The following is a 14,508-nucleotide window of genomic DNA, read 5'->3' on the forward strand; positions in this document are numbered from 1 at the left end:
AAATCACTGTGCTAAATCAAGCGTTGAAGTAATTGCAACGTCCTAATTTGTCTAGAATGTCATTAATATTTGGTAGTGGATATCTATCATCAATTAATTGTCTTTATTTAATTTTCTGAAATCGGTTACTATTCTCCATTTTTTCTCTCTTTGGGAAGGTCTAATTATACCGTTTTCGAACTTTATACTTGAACTTATTTGTCTCTTTACTTCTTGTTTATGCACATAAGGATATCTATATGATTTCGTATATACCGGTTCTTCATCTTTAGTAAGAATTTTATTAGTGAAACTTGAAACCCTCCGTCCATTTCCAAGCAGTCACGACATCTTCGTCTCAACGATATTCGAACTCATTCGAAAACACCCTCCTTGGTTTGGATTTCTTGACACTTTTGATTAATCCGTAGCTGCAGCTNTCCTTATAATTAGAAGTTACGGAAGTTAACCGCACAATTTTGATGTGGACTGTATTTCCGCGAATGTCTAAAGCGAACACCCAAACAAACAATAATTATGCCACAACTTACCACTTATATATATTGTCATGTTTAATACTTATATATCTTAGGATTCTCAATAATATCGTGATAAAGCCCATATGGTTAATACTTTTTATTTTTACTTTTAAAGAGTAAATTGTATTGAAAAGCAATTCAGCTTAGGTCTATGATAAGAAAACCAAGTCTGCGAATAATAGTTATACATTAAAAAATCGCAAACCAGCAGACAGAATAATTAAGCAGATACCTCTTTTCAATCTAAGTGTTGTCATGTGGTCGCTTCTTTACCATTCTGCATGTAGTTGCTTCTGAAGTGGCCTGAACGTCCGGAAGATGTAGGCACGTAATGAGAACAAATCTCGGTATGTGTACTAATTATGGGGTGGAGGCAATTCAGGCAACAACTTTCCACGACTTGGAATCGATAGTATTTCTCAGATAAACACTATCGAAACAGTATTTGCGAAATAAGCGATAACGCAGATTTTAGAAATTGTATGTGGTGGTGGTACACACAATCAACAAAGACCACAAGACAGTACGATAGAGAGAGAGAATAACGTTGATAAGAGGTTTTGATATTGGAGAAATTAAGAGTCGAACTAGAGGGCTGGATATCGAAGGGATAAAAGCCGGCCGATTTCAGATGTTTAGAAAATAAAAAGGTCCGCATTCAAACAGAGAAGATAGACAAGAGCAACAAGACGAGAGACACAAGAGCAAAAACAAGTTAGTGAAAAACAGAGACACAGAGGTCTAAATGAAAAGCAAAAAAACATTTAGCCTCTACTCCAAAGGGGTTGGTTACCGCAATCCCTTAGAGGCTAATGCAGGATTAACACGAGAATATTCGCCCTAGGGAGGGAATCTGTAACTCTTAAAGTGTTTTTTATATGAAATTATCGTCAAAGGTTACCATTTGACTTGTTGAAAAATTGCATGTGGGAACCGTTCTTACTGGTTTGAGACCGACGAAGAGCACTTAAACTATGAGCGGCAAGCAACAAATACTTTTTCTTGCTTGAACGTGAGTTAATAAAAGTGTGAAAGCGAATCCTATGCCTCAATGGCATTTTTGCTATCTACTTTTTATGCCTGACCTATCTTGGAAAAAGGATCTAATATCGTCATATAATTTTCTTTCTCTATGAAAAATAAATCAATATGTATATGATCTAAAGGTTTTAACGGGTTCGGAGTTAATTGTAATTTTATATTCTGAGGGTGCCTGTCATATTTGGCAGTTTGACAAGTTATATATCTTTTTACGTCATTACTCAAATTAGGCCAGTAATACTTTTTTGTTAATTGTTTTATCACATCATTAATCCCACGATGTGTTGTTTTCGTTTCGTGACAGTATTTCATCAATCTAATTTTCTCGTTGTCTTCTGTCACGGCTTCTAATAAAGTTTTTGATATCNACGTCGCGCTTCGGTGGCGTTCCCATTAGCACGACCATACATGAAATGCATGTCTGTTAATTCTGCGTTAGAGTAACCAGCCATAGCGAAAGAAAACTTGTGCACTGAGAACAACTGTCAAATACGTACTGTTTATTTCACTAAACATCAACCAACTATTATAAGAAAATACACAACGTTTTTGCAAAATAAAAAAAAGGGGCTAAAAACATAAAACATTCCATATCTCCGCAACCGTTACTTTGCGGGCCCATGTTTATTGAGACTTTGCTGCTTATTTTGGTTCATACTATTACCTCCTTAAATATTTTACACTCTTTTTTAACACCCTGTATATAACTTTTACATAATTCTTAATATACTAATGCCACTACCTGTAACTATCAAAAATTTTAAAGAGGGATTTCTTATTTCTATGTAAGGCCGGCTATTATGATGCATGGTACTTAATTCAATTAAGTGGGTAGATCTTCTTTTGGATCCTGATGAAAATTTGGCTTTACATTTTCATCGTTTCTTTCTGTGTTTTGTAGAACATGTAACTCTTCAACATGATGCGTTGAGGGTATATTTGGATTCATCTTAAAGTGATTATAATTTATTTGCTTACTAAAAGCATTATTTTTTACCGTTGACACGCCTGACATCGGTCTTGGTCTATTATTAGTTTGTATATTTTCTCTATGATAAAAATGATTTCTTAATTGATTATTATTCCAACGGTTATTATTAAAATTAGGTCTTTGTATAAAATTATTACTTTGATTAAAATTGGAATAATTGAATGTTCTATTTTGACTATTTTGATTATGATTATTATTATAATTATTATAGTATTATTTACAGGATAAATCGTTTTATTTGTGTAAAAAGTCCTATTTTTTATAAAATTTAGGTTTAATTCTCAACTGTTCGTACAGAGAGAATTGCACCTCTGTATGCATAAGCTTAATTGCATCTTCTAAACTTTCTATGTTCTTGATTCGTATCATTATTCTATTTTCAGAAGTCATATTTGCTGTATAAGCATCTAAACAAATCTTAGTGTAAATATTCGTAAGGGCCGTTTTTTCTAGAGCAGTTTTATTGGAAAGTTTTAACTTTGTTGACGAGAGACTGCATCTCAAGCACGCGATGACTGAGTTCTTGGAAGGGCTCTCCTTTTTTTTATTTTTGTATGCATTACATCCAATGTTATTTTCGTTATCCCGAGGGTCTCCGAAATTCTGGATAACTTTGTTTTTTTTGAGAGGCCAAGTGTTTAGTTCAGATCTAGCGCATATTCTAGTCTGTGCGTCTCCCCTAAGTTTTGAGATGATGGCTTGAGTAAGGACTTCTTGGTCCGCCTCAGTGTTGCCAAATTTTGTATACATCGCTTCGCAAGTTGATAAAAAAAGATTTAGAGCAAAGGTATTCCCATCGAACGGGGGAATAATATCTAGATATAGTTTTAGCTGACTTTCGGCAATTTTATTTTCTTGATTACTAAGGTGATGAGGTGACTAAGGTGTGGTGTTGATGCATACGTCTTTTATAAGTATAAAATTTATAAAACCGTACTTTGCACGCCACACAATATCGATGTTTGCGTATACGTTTTTTAAAGTCTTTTGATGAAGAAACATGGCAGCAGTAGGAGCACACTTTAACTGTTTCTACGCGAACCACACTCTGAAGGGTGGAACATCTCTGCTTATCAAAACAGGATACACGAGCAGCTCTACTACCTCCGCGAAAATAGTTACTTGCAAATAGATAATACTTCCGTAATGCTGATATAAAAGCAATTTTCTCAAACCCATAATTCAAAATGTACTACTGTGGGACGTACAACAGCTCGTTCTGCTTCTGTGCCGAAACTATAGAGGAAGCATTTGAAATTTAAAAAAATCGGTCTAATCGAAGCTGTCTCAGGCACTGTCAAAAATACAGAAAAATCCCTGGAAATCTGTAATTTTTTAAATAAAACTTATATTCCAAACAATTCAATTTTAGTTATGACGGAACGGTTATATTGAACACTCCCGTGACCTGCAGTAAATATTACAAAAAAGATTAAAATTGCAGATAATTTAGTATTATTTTTAAGCTGTAACGAGGAAATGATCCTCGAGACGTGAGTATATATATAACTTGTAAATCCTAAAGAAATACTCGCTATAAGCCCTAGCGCAACCCTCGAACGACAAAAGTAGCGGGAGGTAAATGAGAAGGAACAGGAGCGAACTTACCTTCAGGGTGGTGTGGAAATAGCACATAAGGAAAACATGTTAGGTAGTAGCGTTCGACGCGTTTAAAGTACGCGATATCATTACATCCCACTCATCTCTGATATCATCCTCTACTATCACGCAATCTTCTTAAAACAGATAAAAATGCACCACTAAATCCAAATCACCGGCTTGATCGTAAAAATGTCTTTCTTCGTCACTTATACATCTGTTCTCCGCGGGTGCAACAGAGAACAAACATGAGCTTGTTGTTCATCTTGGCGGGAGCACCGGGTGGTAAAGATCTCGAGGGGGTAGGATTTTGCGTTTAATAACCCCGTTCGTTTCTTGTAATGCAGGCTGGTTGCATTCTTCACCGGTATACACACTGGGATGTCCTACGGGGAACTTGCCATACTTGCAGACCCAGGGGTATTACGTATTTGATTTTCTCCCCTGTGCCGCACTTGTAATATTCCCTCGCGTTGCCTGTTGGACCACCATAAAAAGCGTCTCGAGCGCTTAAGTGTCAGCGTGACTAAGGGGTGGTTTTCAGCGTAGGCGTGAAGCTTTTCATTCTTCTAAAGATTCCGCCTAAACGTACACTCCCACGTCTCATTTACGCCGAGAAAGAAACAGATCCAGTTTAACTGTTTATTTTGCTAATAATGCAAAATTATTATTACCCACATTCTATTGTATAACTAATAAGCAGGACAAATTTATTTGGTGCAATTGTTTCGTAGTTATAACTAGGAAATATTTTGAAAGTAACCTGTTTCTTTTTCTAAACTAGATTTTATATTTGTGACAATATTTAGTTGAAATTTTGAAATCTCGGGTTTTGAGCATAATAAGGATTCATTTGTCTTTACACTGGTACTAATGATTTGTTTATTATTTTAGCAATATGGTTAATAATAATTTTCAATTTGTAAATCTCTAATTGTGGATTTGGTAAATCATCAGCAATTTTTGTGATAAGTGTCGCTCTTAATTTTTGTAATCTTAACCTTAATCTGGTTTTCAATAGGTGTTTTGCCAATCGGACAAATGGGATTAATTTATAGTGTTTAATTCAGAGTCAGCACCTGCTCGTTAAACTCGTTAAATTCATAAAAAAGGTCTTCCATAAAAAAAATACAAATTTCCAATAGTATATCTAAAAACACCGTTAAAACCTACTGGTATCCCCGGGAACAGTTCAGTAATCATACTGTGAGTTCATATTTGAAATGTACACTCATCAATTTTGGCATAGTAATAATTGTTATAAAAAAATGTATGTTCTTCCTGAGTATGTGTTAACTATACCTTGTACCTTAACGTTTTTTTAGTCATAATGTTACGTGGATCTTTCTGTAACCATGTTCGATGCCGAAGCTGGGAAATTGTACTATACCCTGTATAATAATAATAAACTCCTGAAGTAACGACAAGTTCTTCACAAGGTCTTTGATAAATAAAATTAATGGGTATTATATCTGTATATGACGAAACTCTAACTGCTTGTCCATAACTATAGTTTTTTCACTCAACGTCCCATAATACCTCCCCTTTGAAGATATAAAAATGGTGGTTAGATGTTATCAAATTTGTTCAGTGTTCTTAACGTCACACAATCTAGATGACGGAGTTACTGTTGGTGTAGTATGGGGAAGGGGTTGAACAGGATTTTGGAATGCGTTCTTGGTATAGGGGTGGTCGGGATATGCGTTGTGCGCCACATAAATACTGAATACCCTTTATGTCGTCTTTTCCAAGAGAATGGACCGGCATTATAGCCTTATCATCGGTAGAATGTGATAAGCCTAAACTGTGTCCGATATCATGAACAAGAACGGAAAATAAAGCTATCCCGTCATCTTGGCTCGGATCTAAACCTTCATACCACCGTTCCTCATTATCCAAATGAATTTCTCTACATATGCTAGTGGCTGCAGGAGAATATCCACGTGTCAGTTTTCCTCCATGGCTGTCAAATCGGAAAGGACAGTTTTCTTTCATACACTTCCAGTGTCTATTGTGAGAACGAGGGTTGTATAATACTCGTATAAGAATATCCGCTACGACAATAATAACCGTTCTTTTGAACGATAAAGTTGACACATCAGACCATATCTCCTGTCCGCTAACTGAATGCCTACCGCAAAATAGCAAGTTATACTAAGAAATCAATTAAATCGAGAGTCTTTTAATTGTGCAGGGTGTTGTTAATAATTAACTGTATCCGTAGAAATAATGTCAGTTTTTCTAATAGCATGTTCAACTGTATTTACCTTATATTTAAAATAAATTTATGTCTTTAATTTTTGTACTTTCATCCCCTTCTATTTGATGCTCTTTATATACCCTGTAACTTGTTAATGCTGTTAGTTAAAAAGCAATAATGCAATAATCTTTTAAATTGCGTCTAATTCATAAAGCACCCATCCTAAAACATTGTCACATAAATAATGAAAATCTTTTTTGCTAATGGATTATTTTGTTAAACCCTTTTAAGTGCCCAAGTTATGCGTTAAAAAAAGAAAGTAAATGGTAATCAAATATTTTAATAATTTACTTGTAATACAGGTATATACATATTTACAAAACTATATTAAATTAAATTTAACTAACAATGTCTATCACATTCAGTCACTCCGAGGGGGACGGGGTCGGGGAGCATCTGTAACAGAAATAAATAAATTTAAAAATATGTATACATACAAAACTATATACATATAAAAGCTATTACTAGCAAAAATTCCTTAAAATGACTTTAAATTTACATAGAGATCAATCTTACGTTTAACAATTAAAAATTAATGAATCAAATTAAGTTTGATTATCTATCTAAAATTTACTTGTTCACCTTACCTGGTAAGTTAAACATCTTCTCTGGTAACCCTTCCGCAAAACCATCCATATATGCCATGGTGGCATTCATATGGTTAATATCTACCGTCAATTCCTCGGCGATTTCATCCAGTACTTTGCGATAGTCGTTAATTTGATCTAAATTTTGAATGGCTGTTTGTCATCGAAATATTACTTCGTTATTAAATTCGGCTTCTTTTCGCCTCACGTACTGTTTAAAATCGCAGTACCAGACGCTTTTGAATTCTTCAAGCTGGATGTGTTGTTGGGCCGACGGATGTTTGTAACGACGATGCGGATATTTCCTGGCGTATGGTTCAGTCGTTTAAAATGATCTCCTGCACCGCTTGGCTGGCCCGGTTGCTAATAAAATTTTGGTCTACTTTCCTATCGAACGATGGCACCCATTCATCATCGGTTAACTCGTCGTCACTATCGCGGTGTTTCAAACGTAAAACGTTTTTTGAATTTTCTGCCATGTTTGTTCTGCGTATGTATAAACTTGTAGATATAAACTGAACAGTAAAGGCGAGGTATGATATTTATACTAACAGGCAATGTGGAACTGGTACCCACCCCGACTAACAGATGGAAGTGGTAACCCACGCTACTTTACCTGTTTCTTTGTTTGAATGGAATGCTGCATTGATAAACTACATCGCCATGTGCTATAAGACCGGTTTCTTTGTTTCGCTGCAAGTTGCTTTTGCAGACATAGAAATATGTGTGGAATGTGGTCTCAATGCTCTCCAGCAAATTACATTGTACAATGGCTGCAGTAGAGGTGGGAATCAAAAATTAGTTTCTGCATTATATAAACTGTTGTAAAATAATCATTGTCGAATAGTTAGGCACGAGTGTCCTTTTGTAAAAAGTGTCTTTTATGCCATGTATAAGCTGTTGTTTTAAAACCCGACGCTACATCCGGTAAGTCACACCGAGGTTTCAATATTGAGAATATTGGTTCTTCTTGGATTGTGTGAACAGTTTGGTTATCTGGAGTGTTCTCTGGTNCCGACGCTACATCCGGTAAGTCACACCGAGGTTTCAACATCATAGACTCTATTTCATTATTTAAAGTACCATTACCGTCAATATGGGCATATTTTTGAAACGCTAATAAGACCTCCGAATAATCTAAGTTTGTTATATCTGTTGTGTTATCTGATATACACCCATATGCTGTTAAATAGTCTGTAAGAGCAGTGGGGAGTATCGTGTGCACCACCCTTACCACAAGTAACAAAAACGCTACACACATATTATTATCTCGGGCTATTCGCTTGGCTGCTGAGGGAAAAATAGACAAATACCAGATGGGTTAGTTTTGGGCTTCAACAGGTGTCATTTTAATTGTGGAATGTATTGAATCTTTATATAATAGTCATGAGGTATTTAATTGATTTTTGATGTTCTTGTTTAACACATCTTATTGAGTCTATCAAACTCGAATGAATTATTTCAACGGGAAAATTGGAACTCGAATGATAAGGGGTGTAATATTTTATGTAGGATGCAAGTCTTTTATAATTTGATTGTTGAACTCAGTACCGTTATCTGCAGTGATTTTGTGTGGTATACCCATGTGAGATGAATAATAGTAAAGCTTCCATGATATTAATGCAATTTTTTGTTTTCAGGCAATATGCTTGTCCATATTTAGAGAAAGGGTCGAGTATTGTTAGGAAGCGATTTTTATCTATAATGAATGTGTCAATGTGAATGTGTTCAAAAGGAAATGAGGGCGTTTCGGATATTTTTTATTTTATTTTTTTTTGGATTCTGTCATATTTAGTTACTAAGCATGTTTGGCAAGTATTTATGTAGTTAGTGACATCGGTTTGTATATTAGGCCAATAATAATTTCTACTGATTGATTTAATGGTTTCTTTAATTCCTCTGTGTCAAGTTTTACCTTGATGGTGATATCGAATAATTTGCTATTGTTCTGGTTCGTTAATGATATCATCTAAGACTTTGTTAGGTATTAAAAGTTTTGAATTACGGTTGTGTCTAAGGGATGTTCTTAATATTCGCGTTATTTTTCTCAATTGAAGGAGTGGAAAATTTAAAACAAATGATATCAAGTGAAATTATTGATTTTAAAAATCGAAAGGTTTCTTCATCAATTTATTGAATATGCATTTTGAATCGCAAATATTGCTAGGGGCTGTGTTTGATTCTGTTATTATAATTTGAGTTTTGTATTGATGAAGGGGATTTTCAGTATTAGGTATTGAGAATATTGGTTCTTCTTGGATTGTGTGAACAGTTTGGTTATCTGGAGTGTTCTCTGGTGGTATTAAGTCGTTTAGTTCTTCGTTAGTAATATGTGGTATTTGATTGTCTGTGTCTTCTCTTAATATACTTTCGACTATCGTATCGACATCATCGTCAATTTGCAGTTGTGTACTAATGTTGTTAATAATTGTCATTTACGCTCTATTTTTATGCCACTTAGTGCATCTGCTACTTTATTTTGTGTACCCTTTTTATATCTGATTGTTTTAATCTCCATCTTACAAGTTTTGAATTTGGTTCTTTTAATGAGAATAGCTATTGTAATTGTTTGTGATCAGTATATAGTGAATTTAGTACCATAAATATATGGTCTAAATGTGTTACATGCTCAAACGATTGAAAGTAGTTCCTTTTATATCGTTGAATAATTAATTTCTGCTGGATTCAAGGTTCTGGAGGCATAGCTTATTGGTTTATTATTTTGAGAGAGTACTACGCCTATTGCAAAATTTGAAGCATCAGTAGTAACTTCGAATGGTTTTGTGAAATCAGGAAATGCTAATGTGGGGTCGTTTGTTAATAAAGTTTTACAAAGTTCTTAAACAATTACAGTAGTTTTTAGTTAATTCAATTTTTTCATTCTTTTTTAAACAGTTTGTTAAGGGTTTTCGCAAAATTCTCTATAAATTTTCTATAATAGCCTAATAGTCCTAAAAATGATTTAATTTCCTTAGTGGTTTTGGATATGGGAAAATTTTGAATATCCTTGATTTTTCTGGATTGGGTTTATTCAATTGAGTGTTATTACATGTCCTAAAAAGGTTACTTCTTTTCTAAGGAACTCAGATTTATCTAATTGAATATTTTAATTATGTTTGCCGAAGGTTTTAAATACTAATTCAAGGTTTTGCAGGTGTTCCTGTAAATCGTTAGAAAATACAATTACGTCATCTATGTATGCCATACAGATCTTATTCTGCAAGTCTTTTAAAATGTTGTCCATGCATCTTTGAAAAGTTGCTGGGACGTTTTTCAAACCGAAAGGCATTCTAACGAATTCGCAATGACCATTATCGACTGAAAAAGCGGTTTTTTCAATAGAGTTCGGGTGCATTTCAATCTGGTGGAAACCTGATGCTGTCAATGGTTGAGAAGTAAGAACATCGTCCTAATCTGTCTAGAATGTTAGGTAGTGGGTATTTATCGTCTGTCGTTTTTTCGTCAACCTTCCTATAATCAATCACAAGTCTCCATTTTCGTTTACCACTTGCGTCTAGTTTTTTCGATAAAATCCAAATTGGGGAACACCAGGGACTTTGAAAGGGTTGTATTATATGGTTTTTTCATTTCAGAGATTTGCTTAGAGACTTCTTTACGAACGTATGGATATCGGTAACTTTTTGAATACATGGGAGTGTCGTCTTTTATCAAAATTCCATGTTTCACTACATTACTAAAACTTAATTTCTCATTTGGTTTTTGAAAAATATGAGCGTATTTATCGCATAATTGAAATAGTTTTGTTCTTTCTTCATTGTTCAGGTGTGAGGTTCTTAGTAACTTTTTATTTGGATTCTCATTCTCTTCAATAATTTTGTAATGTTTGAAATTCTGATATAGGGGTAAATTTTAGTTTGGTGGGGAGTTATAGACTGTCAAAGGTCAGATGGGCATTTCCCACTATTCGAATTAAGTGATATTTACGCACTGCGGCTTCCCACAAACTACTTTGTGGCGAAAAAAAAGGCGTAGTGCTATTTTATAGAATTTTTTGTCCAAAGGTTATGAATGTCAGTGGTCTGTATGGCCCTAACAAAATTAAGAGTCGCGAACTTTTTTACTATGAGATTTTTGTTATAGAAGTGTAGGTGTTGAGGTCAGAAAATAGGTGTCAGATTTGATAGAAGTAGTAAGACGCGGATCATGAAAATTTGATACTGAGTGCACAGATCAGTTGCCTTTCTATTTTACTACACAAACATCTTGGTTGCTTGTGTATTAGTCGTAATCCCCTCTTTTCATAGTCTTATCAGACATAAAACTAGGCAAATGTTTCCTGTTTTTATTTTCAGTTGCACATGCATGGATATTCAGTTTCCTTTAACTCTACCATCAGTTTGACTATTAAAAAAATATCAAAATACAGTTTATGATGTTTATCTTCCAGCCCTTCGCAAGGATCTTTAACAACACGCGCCCTTAGTTCCTTTTCAACCGTACCTTTCCTATTGCCAGTATAAAATAGAATTTTTTTTTATAACCCGAGGTATCTGCCAAAGACCAGATTGTATACGTTCTCTTGATTTTTTTTAGGAAGGTACTGCTTGAAGCTACTTCGCCCTTTTAATCTGATCATAGACTCGTCGATGGTAATGTGCTCAGATACCAAAAAACATTTATCAAAATTTGTTGCAAGAACATTCAAGCAAGGTCTCTTCTTTTCAGTTCTTTATTTCAACGTCTTCTACCACCCATCACACATCAGTCTAAGGCTTAGTACACAAAGTCGAGCCATTGTCTATAGACATGTTGAGGGATTGTCTATAGACATGTAGATAGACAGTCTAGAGACTTTGTGGCGTGTACACACTTGAATGCCTTGTTTTTCGTTAGTTGCTAAATATGGCTGACCTGATTTATTTCATTGTCACTTGTATCCTCATAAATGTTTTCAGCCAAAATACAAAATTGTTTTTTGGTCAAAACTCTCTCCATCTTAAGAATTTGTATGTAATTCTCTTACACAAAGTCTATGTGGGGTGTTTCAGCACCCCACACGCGATTTAATTGTCTTTGCAAAATTTTCTACACACTATATTATAAAGGTTCTCATGCTAGAAGATTACCTGAAAAAACAGAAATTTCATATACGGCTGGTCGCAAGCATTGTTAATATAAAGACAACACCGTAGTACTCTGAACGTTTTATGAACAAATATTTGAGAAACACACCCAACTGTTTCGGGAATATTAACGAACAAGTAACTGAAATAAATAATTCCAAACGTATGAAGACAGAACATAGTTTCGTCGTTAATATATTCGGACCTTTTCCACGCGCCTGTCACTGAAGAAAGGCGAAAGGGGGTTCGTTAGTTTTAAGGAATCTCCAAATATACGAATATTGTAAAGTGTATTTAACACACAAAGACATTTAATTTCAAGGGCATGTTTTTGTTTATATTAGGCACAGGCTATGTGATATCTCAATAACCACAGAATAATAACCATGCACTTATATGTTTTGACTCATGTTTATTTTAAAAAGTTCTGCAGTTTTGCAATAAAAACATTCTCGTCGTATCACTATGAAACTAGTGCATTTATACCTTACATTTTCTCCCAGTACTAAATACCAGTTAAATCAACTTATATTTATACAGGTTATCAGCTCTATAAGTTTCAATAATCAAACAGCTGTGTGAGTACCAACAATAGTTGGTTATACAGGTTGTGTAAATGGGCAATGTGGAAAGATTCGACTAGGTTTCTAAACAGTCGAAATATCGTTGTTGAAGTCGTACTATAAGTTACAAACATAGGCCTCATTCATAGCATGAGAATTTAATAAGATTCTGATAGAGTATTATCATCTGACTGAACTATTGTTACTAAATTATCGGCATGGTCGTCAATGTAATGTCTTTATAAGATCTGTAACTTGTTGCACTATATCATAGGGGTAGTTGATACCGAAAACACTTAAATCAAAAGGACCTGCTCGTATAAGGGTTCCTTTAAACTCGTTAAATTCATAAATAAGGTATTCCATAAAAAAAATAAATACAAATTTCCATTGGTATATCTAAAAACACCGTTAAAACCTACTGGTATCCCCGGGAACAGTTCAGTAATCATACTGTGAGTTCATATTTGAAATGTACACTCATCAATTTCGGCATAGTAATAACTGTTAAAAAATGTATGTTCTTCCTGTACTTTAACAACGTTTTTTAACAAATTTTCTCAGTGTTCTTAACGTCACACAATCTAGGTGACGGAGTTACTATTGGTGTAGTATGGGGAAGTAGTTGAACAGAATTTTTGAATCCGTTCTTGGTATTGGCTTGGTCGGTATATGCGTACTAATATTTACCGGGGCGCCATATAAATACTGAATACCCTGTATGTCGTCTTCTCCAAGAGAATAGACCGCCTTGAACCAAGGGTGCATTATAGCCTTATCATCGGTAGAATGTGATAAGCCTAAACTATGTCCGATTTCATGAACAAGAACAGGAAGTAAAGCTATTGCGCCATCTTATCTTGTCAATGGCTGCAGGAAAATATCCATGTGACGGCTTCCTTTCATACACTTCCAATGTCTATTGTGGGAATGAGAATATCCGCTGCGACAATAATAACCGTTTTTTTGAACCATAAAGTTGACACATCATACCACACCCCCAGTCCGCTAACTGAATGCCTACCNAATTAAGTTTGATTATCTATCTAAAATTTACTTGTTCACCTTACCTGGTAAGTTAAACATCTTCTCTGGTAACCCTTCCGCAAAACCATCCATATATGCCATGGTGGCATTCATATGGTTAATCCTCGGCGATTTCATCCAGTACTTTGCGATAGTCGTTAATTTGATCTAAATTTTGAATGGCTGTTTGTCATCGAAATATTACTTCGTTATTAAATTCGGCTTCTTTTCGCCTCACGTACTGTTTAAAATCGCAGTACCAGACGCTTTTGAATTCTTCAAGCTGGATGTGTTGTTGGGCCGACGGATGTTTGTAACGACGATGCGGATATTTCCTGGCGTATGGTTCAGTCGTTTAAAATGATCTCCTGCACCGCTTGGCTGGCCCGGTTGCTAATAAAATTTTGGTCTACTTTCCTATCGAACGATGGCACCCATTCATCATCGGTTAACTCGTCGTCACTATCGCGGTGTTTCAAACGTAAAACGTTTTTTGAATTTTCTGCCATGTTTGTTCTGCGTATGTATAAACTTGTAGATATAAACTGAACAGTAAAGGCGAGGTATGATATTTATACTAACAGGCAATGTGGAACTGGTACCCACCCCGACTAACAGATGGAAGTGGTAACCCACGCTACTTTACCTGTTTCTTTGTTTGAATGGAATGCTGCATTGATAAACTACATCGCCATGTGCTATAAGACCGGTTTCTTTGTTTCGCTGCAAGTTGCTTTTGCAGACATAGAAATATGTGTGGAATGTGGTCTCAATGCTCTCCAGCAAATTACATTGTACAATGGCTGCAGTAGAGGTGGGAATCAAAAATTAGTTTCTGC

The sequence above is a fragment of the Anoplophora glabripennis genome, unplaced genomic scaffold, assembly GCF_000390285.2.
Source record: "Anoplophora glabripennis isolate ALB-LARVAE unplaced genomic scaffold, Agla_2.0 scaffold371, whole genome shotgun sequence".
Taxonomy (NCBI): domain Eukaryota; kingdom Metazoa; phylum Arthropoda; class Insecta; order Coleoptera; family Cerambycidae; genus Anoplophora; species Anoplophora glabripennis.